We start from the raw sequence: 14,229 nt of genomic DNA, 5'->3' as shown, positions 1-14,229 counted from the left end.
AAACCCTGTTTCCCCATTTTAACTTTTTTTCGATAATTGAAGAAGAGTTTGTAAGCCTTGAGAAAAACTTGAATTATGTGACTTTTCAAACAGGCTAGAAAGCCTCCAAGACCAGCTGGCAAAGTGATGAAAACAAGAAGCTCTTTTATTTAAAAAGATAATTGCACAGGGAACAATCATGCTGGGAACTTCTTCTGTGCAAGCCCCATTGATATGAATAAGAGCTGGATGATAATGTGTGAGTGCCCTTGTGCAACTCCATTCAAGTTGAAGGGGCTTCCTCCAGAAATGTTTTCAGTGGGTTGTGCCAGTGGTTTTTAAGCCAGTTCTCTGATTTTTAGAGCCCAAATCAGAATTCTTTTGAATGTTGGTTAAATACTATTCTCCATGATGATAATGAGCACTGTTTGTGAATACTGAATGATGGGACAGACACTTTCCATGCCCTAAATTTACATATAGACTTGTGGGATGACATGGTATAAAACTGGAGAATGTAGGGTTGCCTTAAGTGCTTTTGAATAATTGAAGATTCTGCCAACAATTATGGTTTGGATTTAGAGGCACCTGGCAGTTCTGTTCTTGGAGGTCTCAGTAATGGGATGTATCACATTTATGACACCCTGCCTTGCAGCCCATTCTTCCTCTTACTTGCTCAGAGTGGTTTCCTTACATGTGGTTTCCAGGCAGTCTCCCATCCAAGCACTATACAGTGCTTAACCTGTTTTGCTTCAGCAATAGAATCTCACCCATCCTATACCTTCAGACCACCTTCCAGAAAGAAAGGTGTTGTGGTGATCTTCACTGATTTCCTGTCCAGGCATGGAATTTTCTTCCCTTTTTTTGGATTCAATCTTGTTTGGTTATATCGGTCTCAGTCTATGAGAAACAATGATTTATACACCAGAAATATTGGGAGACAGACCTCTCCCGTAACCCAAAGGGTTTGGTGTGGTTGTGGTGTTATAGAGAGAGATTTCTACCTTGAACTTGTTCCGCAAGAGTGTGTGCGAGTGTGCATAAACCTTCCTATGCTGCTCTGCATGTGTGTGCCTGTGTTCGCCATGCCGTGTGTGGAGTCCAGATCCCTATCGGTGCAAATACATGCCCCCACATAGACAAGTGCAATTAAATCATTTCCCCCATCTCAGATAATATGGCTTTTCTTGCCACCGGGCCCTGCTTGCTGCATTGCATTATTGACATTAAAATCCTAAATTACCTTTCTGAGGGTGGTGCTGAAGGAGAGGATAATTACTGTCTACAGCAGAGCTGTCAGTTGAAGTTTAACTTGGGTTACACTTGCCTGCCAGCTGAGAATGGAATTGGGTTGAATGCAAATAGCCGAAAGCAAAAGGGGTCACCAGGAGCAAATCCTAATTTCCTACTGGAAACATTTGATAAAAATGATGCCTTTGTTATTAATAAGTTCAGCATGCTATGCTGTCCCCTCCATTCTCGGCACTGCCGTCAATCCATGTGGCAGTGCCTGGGGTTTGCTCCTTGCTTTCCATCCCCTGCTTATTGCAGTCTCCTCTCTTTTCCAACACCAGGTTGCGCTGAGTTTTCACACCCTAGGATTTTTATTTTATTTTTATTCTTTTTTTAAACAAAAAAAAATTGCAAGCAGCCTGGGAGCTTTCCAAGAGCAGATGTTTCTCTGTGATGACTGTCAGCGATCTTTGGCGTTCCACACCTCCTCCCCCTGCACAACCCCAGCTCCATGTGTGGTCCTAAACTACTCTTGGATTTTGTTCAACAATAGAAGCAACTTCACTCTTCCACCCTCCCACTCCCTTTTAAATAAAACCCACACTCACATGAATGCCAGTAAAGTTTACCCACCTGTTTCACACACTGAAGGGGGACTGGAAAGGGAAAAATGCCTCAACCTTAGCCTTCTGCCCCCTCCCCTTCTCTCCTTGCTTCTGCCTTCCAGAGGCTTGCAGCAAAAAGGAGATCCATCAAGACCTGCAGCTGTTAAACATTTAAAGAAGGGAAATCCCCTTTTTGTAACCAGCCCATCTCAGCCCAAATCAAGAACATCCCCTGAGAACCTGCACGGTTGGGCTTGTACTTATTTATTGCTTTTGATGCTGACATTTGCTCAGCTTTAAAAGAAAAAAGAAAAAAATCTGTTGGCTGTCCCATAGTTGGAGTGATGGCTTGTAAGCTACATAAAGCAGAGGGCACACATGATCTAGGTTTTGGGGATGTTGCACTGAAAAGAGCACTAAACTTTGTGGAGCTCTTTGGTTGGACGTTTTGTTTTGCTACAAATTTATATTTGGATATATCTTCATTTTGAGATTAAAAAATGCTCAGTGATACTATTTTACTTTAAATTATGCATGTTAGAACTAGGTACTGCAACAAACAGTGTAAAAAAGCGATATTCTGATTTATCACTTGCATTTCCTTGAATCACAGTTTATCCTCTCAGCTGGCTGGCATTTGCCAAGTGGGGCTTTGCAATATTGTCTTTCAGTTGGCTGCTTGGTGTGTGGCAAAAAAGCTGGCTGTGAAGAGTTGGCAAAGAAGTAGAAGTGGAGAAAGTTCACAGCTGTAGATCTCCTGTTGTGGATAGTTCCAGTGTGTAAAATGTTGCTGTGATTACTTGTTTGCTGTGACGCAGGCTCCTTTCATTGGAACCCCATGGCGCTCTGAGGATACTTCTGTGAAGCTGTGCTTTGAACTGTACTGCATCCCTCTTATCCTCTGTTGTGGGCCATTTGGATCAGAAAAGGTTTGCTGTCAAGATTTGGATTCCTAGACCAGAAATTCCTTAGCTTCCCTTGCATCCGTGACAAGCAACATGCAGCATTGATAGTGAAAAACCAGCTGAATCTAACTGCGAATTATCCACAGGCCTAGCCATTCTGCAATATGGCAGTTGCTCCATGACTGAGTTTTGTTCATGCCATGCCCTTTGCCACATTTGATTGATCTGATTTGTGCATAGCCCTGTACAAATGCCTCTGGAGAAAGCTTCTTTGCATAATGATAGTATAGTATAGATGCTCTTTCTACCAGTGGTGCTTTTCACTAACTTAAATTAGACAAATCCAGAAACACATAATTTGAAGGAAGTGACCATTGACTCTTGTTTGAAGGTCGCAGTCCCCATACTCACCACTGTTCTATGAACAAATATATGTAGTAGCTTCTCACACCTTTTGCACTGTGGTACACTTAAATCACCCTGGAAAAGATGGTTGAGTGTATTTGTGCTCAAAACATGAAGCTGTCATGCAGAGTGTGTGGGCCAGAGTGTGCGCGCGCAGGGTGAAGCACCCTGACCTTGTGTATAGTGGAAAACAACAGAACATCTGATTCCTTAAAACAGATGGGGTATCATTCTAGGCGTTAGTGTAACCATGGTTGTCTCTCCTTCCAGCCCAATCGTCCTCCCTAAACTACTCCTTCTACCAACCTCTTCCGTTTGCAATGCTGTTGTGGATCAGCTTTTGCCAACATGGTGACCTCCAGATATTTGGGAATATAACTCTCATCAGCACCAAACAACATGAGAGATAGCAGGAGAAAACATGTTTAAAAGAAGGAATATGCTTCTGTGACCAGTATGTTTGGCCCTTAGAAAGTTCTCTCTTGGTGTGTGCTGTCCACAAGAGAGAGAGTAGGGAGGAGTATAGATACATGAGTTTAAAGAACTGCCAAATTGAATTGAACCACTTGACCCTTATTTATGAATGGTGTTGAATTTTACTGAGGCAGATAAATGGAAACACTGTGGGAATAGATCAAACAATTTGATATTGGTGAATGAGCTGTTTGCCCTACTGATATCCCATTTGGGGGTTATATGATGTGGTTGGTAGATTCTGTCCATGGAACTGTGTTGTATCCACAGATGCACTCTGACTTCACACTGTTGTTTAGTTTAGATGAGGAGAGGAGAGGAGACAAGGGACCTGCTGGGTATTGATGGGATGGCAGTGTGTCATCCCAGGTCCATCTTAACAGCAGGCTCTGCTTGTTCCTTGTATTGGCATTTGGCTTTAGCAGTGAAAAACTAAGCTCCTCTCTCACAGTTTGGGCATATACTGTATGCCTTTTCCTTAATTCCACTCTTACTGTAAATGCTCATGTTTAAGAAATTGGCTTTGTTTCCTATGTACAAAGTGACCTCAGAGGACTGTGAGGAACTAAGAAAGATCTATTCCATGAATATCCACCAAGTCTTGTTAGAATTGGCATCTTATTTTTGGAAATGTTGAGATAAAGGAGGAGTGTTGAAGTCTGTAAACAATTTGGTGTAAAATGCACTAATATATCCCACATCTACACCATGCAACAGTTTATATGGCAAGTGTGCATTTCTCTCCAGTTTCTGGGTCCCCTTCTGTGCAATAGCAGCTGAAAGCCTTGAATTAAGCTCAATTGAAAACAGCAAGGTTACCCATCTTGACTAAGGATCAGGTGTCTCACTGTGTGATCTATTCTACAACAGTGTTGACACCAGTCATCTCAACCAGTTATTATTATCTATTAAATTTGTATACCGCCTTTCATCCGTAGATCTCAGGGCGGTTCACAGCTTAAAAATAAAAAATAGAAAATGCAGTGGATGGGAAAATACCAAGAGGTGATGTCAACAGGAACTGACTGTAGGCACTTATAGGTAAACCTCTATAAAGGTACTTGCCTGTTGGCATTGTTATGACCAGGGTAGACTCCTGAGTGGGAATTAAACCCTAGAGCTTGGGGCTTGAAAACAAACCAGCATTGGAGAGGCAAAAGGTCATGGTTGATTTATAGGCTAAGGGTGACCTCAAAGAAAGGCAGGTTTAATCTTTAACCAGAACATTTTGGTGTAGCTATGTGGCTGCAGGGCCTTTTTAAAGGTTGCTGCTACTGAATGGCTGTTCTGCCAGAGGAAATGTTTTTATCTTTGAATTCCTGAGAGTGTGGGGAGGCAAGAAAAACCAATGAAGGATTTTTGCCCACCCATACTGGAACTTGCAAGGATTCGGAAGAAATGAAGAGTTTGATGGATTACTGCTGGGGCAATGGATAGACACCCTTGCTGGACAGACTGCAGGCAGCATGCTGATGTGATAAGACCAGTATGCAGAGATCTGGAAGGTACTGTTCAAGAGACTTGGTGGTGAGTCCAGTTGCTGTTCTGAGCTGGCAGTCAAAATTGACCTTGAACGTGTTTCTATATCTTGAATGAGTCAGAACACCCAGAGTGGACAGTAGTGACATTTTCCAGGATAAAGTGTTGTAAGATGCCTTCATGCTGGAGAAAATGAAATTATTTCACTGTACTGGCCTATATCTTGGGATAGGATAATGTCAATATTTAAAAAGGAATTAATTAATTAGCACAGGATTTAGTGAAGCCAACTCCTGGAGTGTAATTTGTGGAGTGGCGTGATTGAATTTCTACTTTATAACCTGGGAGAATACTTTGATGCCAGATGCAGCTCAGTTCTCAGTAGTGTTTTGAGGGAGTGAACATCTAAATATATATGACTAGAGGTAACTTGTAAAGGAGGGAGATTCTGTAGTTTGGATGCTTGTAGGGTACACAAACTGGGCATTTAGCTCAGAATGACTGGGGAACCTAGCCTCATTTAGGGACTTCAGCTCAGTATAACAATCACCATTGGCTTATCTGTATCTGATGCCCAGTGAAAGATGTCTAAACTGCCCATTTGAAATGATAGCAAAGAATGGTTCCTTTAAAGAGTGCTGGGGTTCTGAGTCTATCTAGTCTGAGAGAGCTGACGCCTGACACCTTTACAAACTTAGCCTGATATTCCTGCAGATGGGAGAGGTGAAGCAGCCTTTAAATCAGGTCAGACCTCAGGGTGTTTGAGACTGGAGATGAACCCCATGAAGGCAGGCCATGTGAGAAATACTAGAAGGCCCAGTATATATTCAATGAGGCTTTTCTACTCTGAACTCTCCTTCTGAACAGATAAATAAACTGTGGATGTGGGGCCTGCATACCTCGCTCACAAGAGCAAATAAACAAGCCCCCAAGGCAGCTGAGTGCAGAGGCCAAGGGGGCTTCAGTGTATATATGTACGTAATGTTCTTGGGTGGCCAGCAGAGGTGGGTGGCCTAGTGGCTAGCAGAAGCCTCTGAAGTGGCCTTGGTGCTGATAAGAGTGAGAGGACAACTTCAGGAAGGATGAGAGCCATGGGGAAGATGGGTGACGTGAACAAGTGTGCTTCCCATATTGTTGGACATTTGCATTCCTTAGAGGCAAAGGAGGCTGGCAGCAGAATTAAGGAATCTACAAAAAAGAATTTATAATCTCACATAGACAGTGTGAAAGTAAACTGGACTATTTAAAGTGGAAAAGCAAACTCCAGAATGTTGTGATGCAGGGGAAGTATGTGAATCCAACAACGATAGGAGAAGCTAGGTAATTCAGGGAGTCTGGGTATAAACTTAAGGCCTATCAAATTTCCTCCATAAAGAAGTCCATCAGGCTGCCACAGGGGCACACAGTTTCTGCACTATTTTTGGAGTGTGTCCCAGCATCTTTCCCTCATACCCTCCAAAATTTTATAGACAATTCCTCATTGTTTCCAAGAAAGAAACTGTATTTCTTGTAGGTTTTTTTTTACAGAGATGTCTGCTGGTATGTCCTTTGATAGTTTAGATTTGGTTAATATTCTATGTGTTTCTCTTCCTTCTGTAGAAGTGATGATTCTCCCACACTTGCTATATATTAAATAAACCTCCTGTTGTGGAAGTCTTAGGTAATGATCAGTCTAGTCTTAAGCCAACCTATTTCCTAGGTTCTTCCATAGTCACCTTGCCCCTTCTCTTGTCTTTTCTTTGGCCGGCATTTGACAGGATTCAACACATAAACTTTGGCACAATAAAGAAAAGAGGTTTTAAGCTGGGCAGAATCCATAGATACGTTTTAAAAACAACACCACACAAATGAAAAAGCAATTGTCTATGGGCCACAGTGGAAAAATGCTACTATCAGTGCAGGTAGGAACAATGATGACAAACTAGGATAAAGTCCAACAAAGAGGGAAATGCCATTAGTTTTGTTCTTTTTCTTTGTCACCAAGTCATTACCAATTTCCATTGGTAGTAAATGCCAGTAGCAAAATAACACTGGAGTTAACTAAATGCAGTTGTTTATAACCACACTTGAAGAAGAAAAAAATCATTGAACAATTCTCATATGCTTCATAGTATTTATTGTGATTGCTAATAACTGCTGTGAGGGTTGCACATGTGATTGCACATGCAAGTAGTAAATAATACCTGCAGAATAGAAAGTGTTGTAACTACTATTTTAAAAAATAGTGTATTTGAGGATACCCTTCAGCCTCTCTATCCTCTAAAAGAGAGAGAAAGAGTGGGAGAGCGTTGGCCATTATCCTCTAAATCTGCTTTGTTTTCTGCCTCTGCTTTGACATTTGCTCTAAGAGGCATCTTCTACTGTGACCATGGCCGGCTTTGAAAGGATCTTTCTTTTCTCAGACTAGCTCAAACTTGCTAGAGTTGCCACTCAGGCTGTTTCAGTTTCCCAAAGAATTGAAGGGTTGGGGGAGGAAAGAGCTCCTTTTGTTGAGGGGGGGGGGTGGACAAGAGAAGAGTGAGAGGACGGATGCTTCTAGATAAAGATGGGGTCTCCCCACCTCGCTGATCTGGTTGTACATATGGAGATTCCATTTTTAAATGATATGTGAAGAAGGGTGTCTGACCCAGCCCTAGAGATTTTATTTTTTTATTTTATTAGCAAGAGCTGTGAGTGGGGAACAGAAAGTGGAGAGAGAAGGAGAGAGTGTTATTCTCTGATCCATCCCCCCTGGCTTGGAAAAGTGGTCTGAGTTCAAAAAATTCATTTCTTGCCTGAATGAAGGCAGCAATGTGGAAAAATTTCGCCATTCAGAGGGGGATGAATGTATGTTTCAACCGCACATTAAGTCACATTAGCAGGCAGTGGAGTGCTTAATGTGGGCATTTTTCACAGCGGCCAACAGAGGGGATGATTAGCATAATTAGTCCAGGCAACTCTATACATATGGAAATGCCAAATGCGTAAATGCCAACACCAGTGGAAATTTATGTCAATGCTGACAGGAGTCTTAGCAGTGAATGGCTCCCAACTGAATCTCTTTTAGCCCCCTTTTTCGGGGGTCGGGCTCTCCCCTCGTCTTTGGCCAAGGCTCCTTCATGCCGTTCCTCTCCCTCACCCGCCCCCTCCACACTGGGAACCTGAGCCCTTCGGATTTCTGGTAAATAAAGACATTAATTTAGGTCTGGGATAAACAAAAGGCCAGGCCAGGCCTGGGGAATGGAGAGTAGGCCTCAAACGGGCCTTTCAGTGCTCTCCTTAAAGCCAGCTCCCCCATCCAGCCTGCCAGCCACCTCCACCCCCTCTGCCTTGTTTATTTAGAAAGCAGCCTGGCGTCTCTGTCTTTGTCAGACTAGGTTTGTTAGAGAACAAGCACCAAGGGACACGGCGCTGCACATCTCCCCCTACCTCGGCCCTCAGCAATGTTTAGCCCCAGGGTGTCAGTTTAATGGGGTGCTTGGGCTCCCTTGCTTGTCTTGATGGAGCTAGCTGCTTTTCCATGGTGAACAGGATCCTGGTTGGACGTGTTTTGACAGCCATAGGCCAGCTAGCGGCTGGCAGGCCTTTCAGAGCAGCCGGGACAGGTAAAAATGGCTCTTTTAGCACGCCCCCAGCGAGACTTCCTCCCGAGCAGCATGGCTCCTTTCACAGCCTCCCTAATCCAGCTAATCCGCCCCTCAACACTTTGAAGGTGGCCCAAGGCATGTGCGTGCAGCACTGTGTTGAGGACGCTGCAAGAAATCAGATTCGGCTGCGGCTGCCACTGCCATAAGGGAGGGAGTGTGAGAGGGGGGTGGGTGCATATTAGCCTTCCCTATCCTTTCTTCACTGTTTCAGGCCTGTCAAGGAATCAGATCTCCACATGGATATGGAGGGGACACAGCTGTCCACTTACTCTCTGTTTAGTTGCATTATTGAATTTGTTGCTGATGGGAATAGTCATGGATTAAACCAAAACATAAGCTGTCCATGATGAAGCCTCACTTTCAACCTGGCTCACTTCCAAGGCTATCTGGACTAGTATCCAGCTTCAGATCAGGCAGCTTCTAGTTGTTGGGGTTTTTGCTTTTGAGGAGATTTCCCAGTGAGTAGAGATGTGGGCATAATCTGCCAAAATTACAGTTGACGCCTTGACGCAAGCAGTCAAGGATAAGATTTATTCTTTATACTTCTATGTCATCTAGATCAACATGTTCACAAATGCAGTCAAAACGTGGGTCTCTGAATCAGGATAAACCCATGCAGTTACAAAGAAGACAAACATAAGTTATTCTTTTTAAAAAATCACATTTAATGCATTATTGTCGTGGACAACAAATAAGCAGTCTTCAGTGTGTAGCTTTAAAACCTAATATTCATGACAGTATTGATTTGTTTAGATCAAGGATCTTAAAGCAAAACACCACACTACAGCAATAACTTACATGATATTTTATCACACTGAATTTCCTAAGTAGTACATTTCTTAGGAACAATATTGGTTGATGATTTCTTTTGTTTTATTTCTCTTTTACTGGACTTTAAGTTTTTATTTCTCACGATCCCTTGTGTGAATATTCAGTTAATGAAGGATGCATACATATGTGCATAATTATTGTGGTTTGAGCTGCAATCCTATAAACATCTATCTGGGAATAAACCTCTGGGAATTCCTTCTGAGCAGGCATGTATAGGATTGCACTGTGAAACTGTACCCATCCTATTTTAGTCATACGTGCAATATTCCATGAGGATCAAGCTTTGCATAAATTGTCTCTGCTATTTTCCAACAGAAGCCAGCTGTGCAGAATGCTGTGTGCAATGTAAAATTAAAAAGCCACATCCCAGCAGATTTTCAAATTTTAAAAAATGGGTATACAAATTATAATGAACAATAGTAAAATAATAAGGTACAGAACAAATGTCACAGAATAAATGGACAAGACAGTTGAAGGGATATTAAAGGTGGAAAGGGTACCTGAAGCAGGGAAAGAGCAGCAAAGAGGACATCAGCAAAAGATCTGTCACTTGAAGAGTCAAGTCAAGGGAAGATAGGTTTATCCTACAGCAGAAAAAACCAACAGTTCATGTTTATGCATTTATTTATGCTCATCCCAAGTTCACCTTTCACAGATTTGTAGTGGTTTGTAATATATAAGAGGTATGATGTGGTTGTAGCCCTAGTCCTGCTGCAAATTTTAAATTATTTTTCTTGTCCTTCAGAACAAGCATTCTCCTTTTTTTTCCCTTTTCACTTTGTATATCTTGATGTTTAGACCTTATTTTTTGTTTCTGATTTATCTGTTCTGCTGTTCATACCTATCCTAATTAATGACCTTAGTTTGCCTCATATGGTTTTAGATCAGGCCTGCAGAACTTATGCCCCATTAAGTCAGGCCCTCCCACCAACTAAGTCTTGTGTCTGCCTGCTACCTGTTTGCCTGTCCTCCTATATTTTTTTCCTTTTCCAGTAGTTGTTTCTCCAATTTTTCTTATGTGTCACTCCAAAATCTATAGAAACACCAAATATTCTCTGTGGTTGGCTGTTGTAGATAACACTCTTCAAGGTTACCACCTTTACCTCTTCAGAGTATTTGGCAGAAGGCCTTTATATCCCATCTTGTAGAAAATCTAGGATGTGGGGGACTAGGGCTAGGATCGGCCCACCTATGTGGCAAGGTTAGATGACCACCTCAGGTGGCAGGATCCACAGAGGCAACAGATCCTGATGTAAATCTTTATTACTTTCTTGTTCCTGTTGTGGATCTTCACTTACCCCTTCTTCCCTGGCGGGGTGGTGGTGGTGGGCAGCGTTTTGTGGTTTGCCTCAGGTGCCAAATTGTATTGGGCCAACCCTTAATAGGGTTTTGACACAAATGTCCTCCAGCTAGCTTCATAAATTCTATTAGTGGACTGTCTTAGTGAATACCACATCAAATACCCAAAGACCTTGTATGCTCCTGGCTTAGGGCATAAAGTGTTCAGATTCAGAATGTACAGATGTGGATAAGCTACTGGGTTTTGGAACACAGTAGGTTGTGAATCCACTCCCATAAGTTGTGAATCCACAATCCATGAGATAAATACAAGGAGACTGAGATCACCCAGGTTTCTTACAATATTACAAAGCACCTTGCCTAGGATCAGTAGAGGTGGGAATACATACAGGAGGCCCATTGGCGCTTCTAAGATAGAGAATCTACTCCCAAAGTCAGTGAAACTCTCTCTAGTGTAGAACAAATCTGTCTTTCTATTCACTTTTGAGGCAGAAAGGCCCACTTTTTTTATTTCCAAGGCTTTGAATTGAAAGGAAGTCCTCTTTGAGGAACTATTCTCCTGAGTCCAGTTCATGTCAGATCCAAGGATATCCTCTGATTTTAAAAGGCAATTATCCAAGTTATGTGTAACACTGTCAAGAGAAGAGGTTTTCCCCTCTGGATTTCATGAAACCCGGTTCCACTTTGCTTGTTTAACAAGACTGCAGCACTCACACTGTGACTGAACCAAAAAGCAAGTCTGGATACAGATAGTGCTATTTATGGGGGGTGGTGGTGGATGTCATTTAATCATCTAGTTTCCATGCAAAAAGTTAAAGTCTGATGAATTTATTGAGATGAATATAGAATAAGTCTTACTCCCCTATTATGAGCTTTTCAAATTAGAAAAATGAAAAAAATGAACACTAATACCCTGCTGAGCATCTAGTACCAGTTCCACATCTTGGGATTGTAGCCAGATTTGGATTGTCTCTTTCCATCAGTTGTCTCTTCAAAAGATTTCCAAGAAGAAGAGAGAACAAAGCACTTATTGGTAATGCACCAGGCTCCATAATATGGCTTCTGGAGATGGCACCTAGGACCCCATCTGTCGCAGTGGGGTGCCTGAGTCAGTCACAATTCTTGTTGTTGGGCTGATGATGAGAGAAGTTCTAGGAGTATTTTTATGTCCCAGTTGAGGTTAGTTTGTGCTGGTACACGTAGCTAGAGTACCAAAAGGATTGGTTGATGAGTGTTTTGTCAGAAGAATGAGCTTTGGAGGGCCAAGGGAAGGGCCACTGCCCTGCTTCCAAATCAGTGAATAGCTTTTCATATGTTCTTTGGACAGGTTCTCACTTGAATATGGCAGTTTTCCATGCCCTGGATCAGAGGGGTTTGTGGTTAGCGCTACGGAGTCTGGGCCAGGACACACACAGACATTATGCAAGCAGACAATGTAGCAGTTTCTAGGCCAGCACCCACTGCTCAAGACATTTTGTTGATGTTTAGGTCCACCTTTTGTCACCCTGAAGTTGAGCCCAAAGATCAATTAACCAGGACCAGGGAACTCTGCAGCAGAGGCTTTAAGAGCACACGGCTTTCATTTTAGTACACTTTCTTTCTTAAACTATGTAGATCAGATATTGCAAGCTGTGGGGAGTGCTGTGTCCTTCATTAAAGCTCCATCTACTCAAGAGAAGCTTGACTCGAAATACTTGAGTTGATTTACTGACCCTAAGAGCTATACTTTTACTTAAGCTGAGGTTTCTCATTTATAAGGTGATCAGAGCTAAACAGTTCACCCACACAGTCCCTCCTGTGGAGAAACCAGAAATTATAGAATCTTGATCAGCTGGCTGTGGTGCTGGCTTGGGCTTCCTAAGAGCAGTCTCTGATGGGGAAGATTTCCATGCCACTTGACCCAAATCATCTGACTTTTAGGATGCAGGCATGCAGAGTAGGAGAGGAGTGTCCTGCTTTGTTTGTGACCAGGGTAGTTGGTGATACAATGTGGGAGCAATGAACTTTGAACAGTTTGTGGTGTCACAGATCACACAAGCATTGTAAGCCCACGCAAATGGTCTAATAAGAGACCCCAAACTTCAGTTCTGACTGAACTAAATTATGTTTTCTGCTCAGGTTTGTAATGCAAAGGTGAGAGGAAAACAGCAAGTGAAAGGCCCAGGTTTCCCTTCTAATTGGGTCTTACATCCTCTTACTGTCATCAATTGAGCCCTTAGAAAGGTGGGAAGATAGCAAGGGTGTGACAACTTGAGAAGTGGATGGTTATTTGTCCATGTAGATCAGTTGCCATTCTATTTGAGGTTTCTGGGGGCTAAGGCCAATTTAAAGGAACTTCTACTAATTTCAGTCTGCCCTTATAAACTGGGCCAGCAACCCAAAGGATATTCTACTCAAGTCTCTACAAGGAAGAGATTAGAAAGCAAAAACTGTCCACTGTCTGCAACCATTTGCTGGGGCAAAGTGTGAATGGGAAAGATTGGAATGTTCCTATAGTATAGACCAGTGGTGTCCAAACTTTTTTCCAAAGAGGGCCAGATTTGATGAAATGAAGGGTTGTTAGGGCCGACCAAAGTTGTTAACCTTTTTTTAGGATTCAAGTTGTTGAGGTAAACTGCCACAGGGGTCGGATTAAACTGACTGGCAGTCCGGATTAGGCCCCCGAAACGGACTTTGGACATGGCTTGTATAGACCTTAGTGCTTATTTTTTACATGTCTACCTTTTCTATTGAGCTGGAAGCTCATATATACTTGGATGATACAGGGCATAGCCCGAAGTTACTCTGGTTTCCTTGTGTCCATTCTGTTAAATCCTTATTTAAACTTTTGTTCTGGAAGTCAAGATTCTGCCCTTGTTCTAGCACCAAGTAGGTTTGTTGCAGAAAAGGATCCAGAGAGTTCCCCATATCCATTTCCGGCATGCTGGCTTTGAAGGATGCTCCTCCCAGCCCCAAAGAGTCCACCCAACTGTTGGTATCTGATAACTGAAGCCTCGTCTCTGGCAAACTGAAGAATCCCAGCTGGATCCTGGGGTGGGGCAGTGTCTTCAACCCTTGGATTCAGGGCTTGATTTTATTTTTATCATTTTGAAAAGATGGAGCTATAAAAGGTGTCGAGGAACATTTGATTATGGTCCCTCAAAACAGCCATGATAGGAGGTCAGGTTGAACCCCATAAGGACATATATCAATATCATACTTTTTTACCCCAGATGACTTTCACCCATTGGACTAGAAGAAAGGTGACCAAAAATGTTCTGAAGGGTTGATGTCGAAATATACAGAATTTTGTGGCACCTTATAGACTGTTTTCTTTTCACATAAGCCATAATAAATCTGTTTCTAAGGTGCCACAAGTTATTTTTGTGGGGAGGTTTGCAGTATCAGACTAGC

At 42.5% G+C, this 14,229-nt stretch overlaps 1 protein-coding gene across 2 annotated transcripts in view; it reads left to right on the top strand.

Moving 5' to 3' along the window:
- Window positions 1-14,229, top strand: part of PTCH2 (patched 2) — a 76,374-nt gene that overhangs the window by 23,778 nt on the left and 38,367 nt on the right. The window lies entirely within an intron of this gene.

Source organism: Podarcis cretensis (assembly GCF_951804945.1).
Source record: "Podarcis cretensis genome assembly, chromosome: 6".
In the NCBI taxonomy this organism is placed as follows: Eukaryota; Metazoa; Chordata; class Lepidosauria; order Squamata; family Lacertidae; genus Podarcis; species Podarcis cretensis.
Note: the sequence above shows the minus strand (reverse complement) of the source record. Positions and strands in the feature narration are given on the sequence as shown.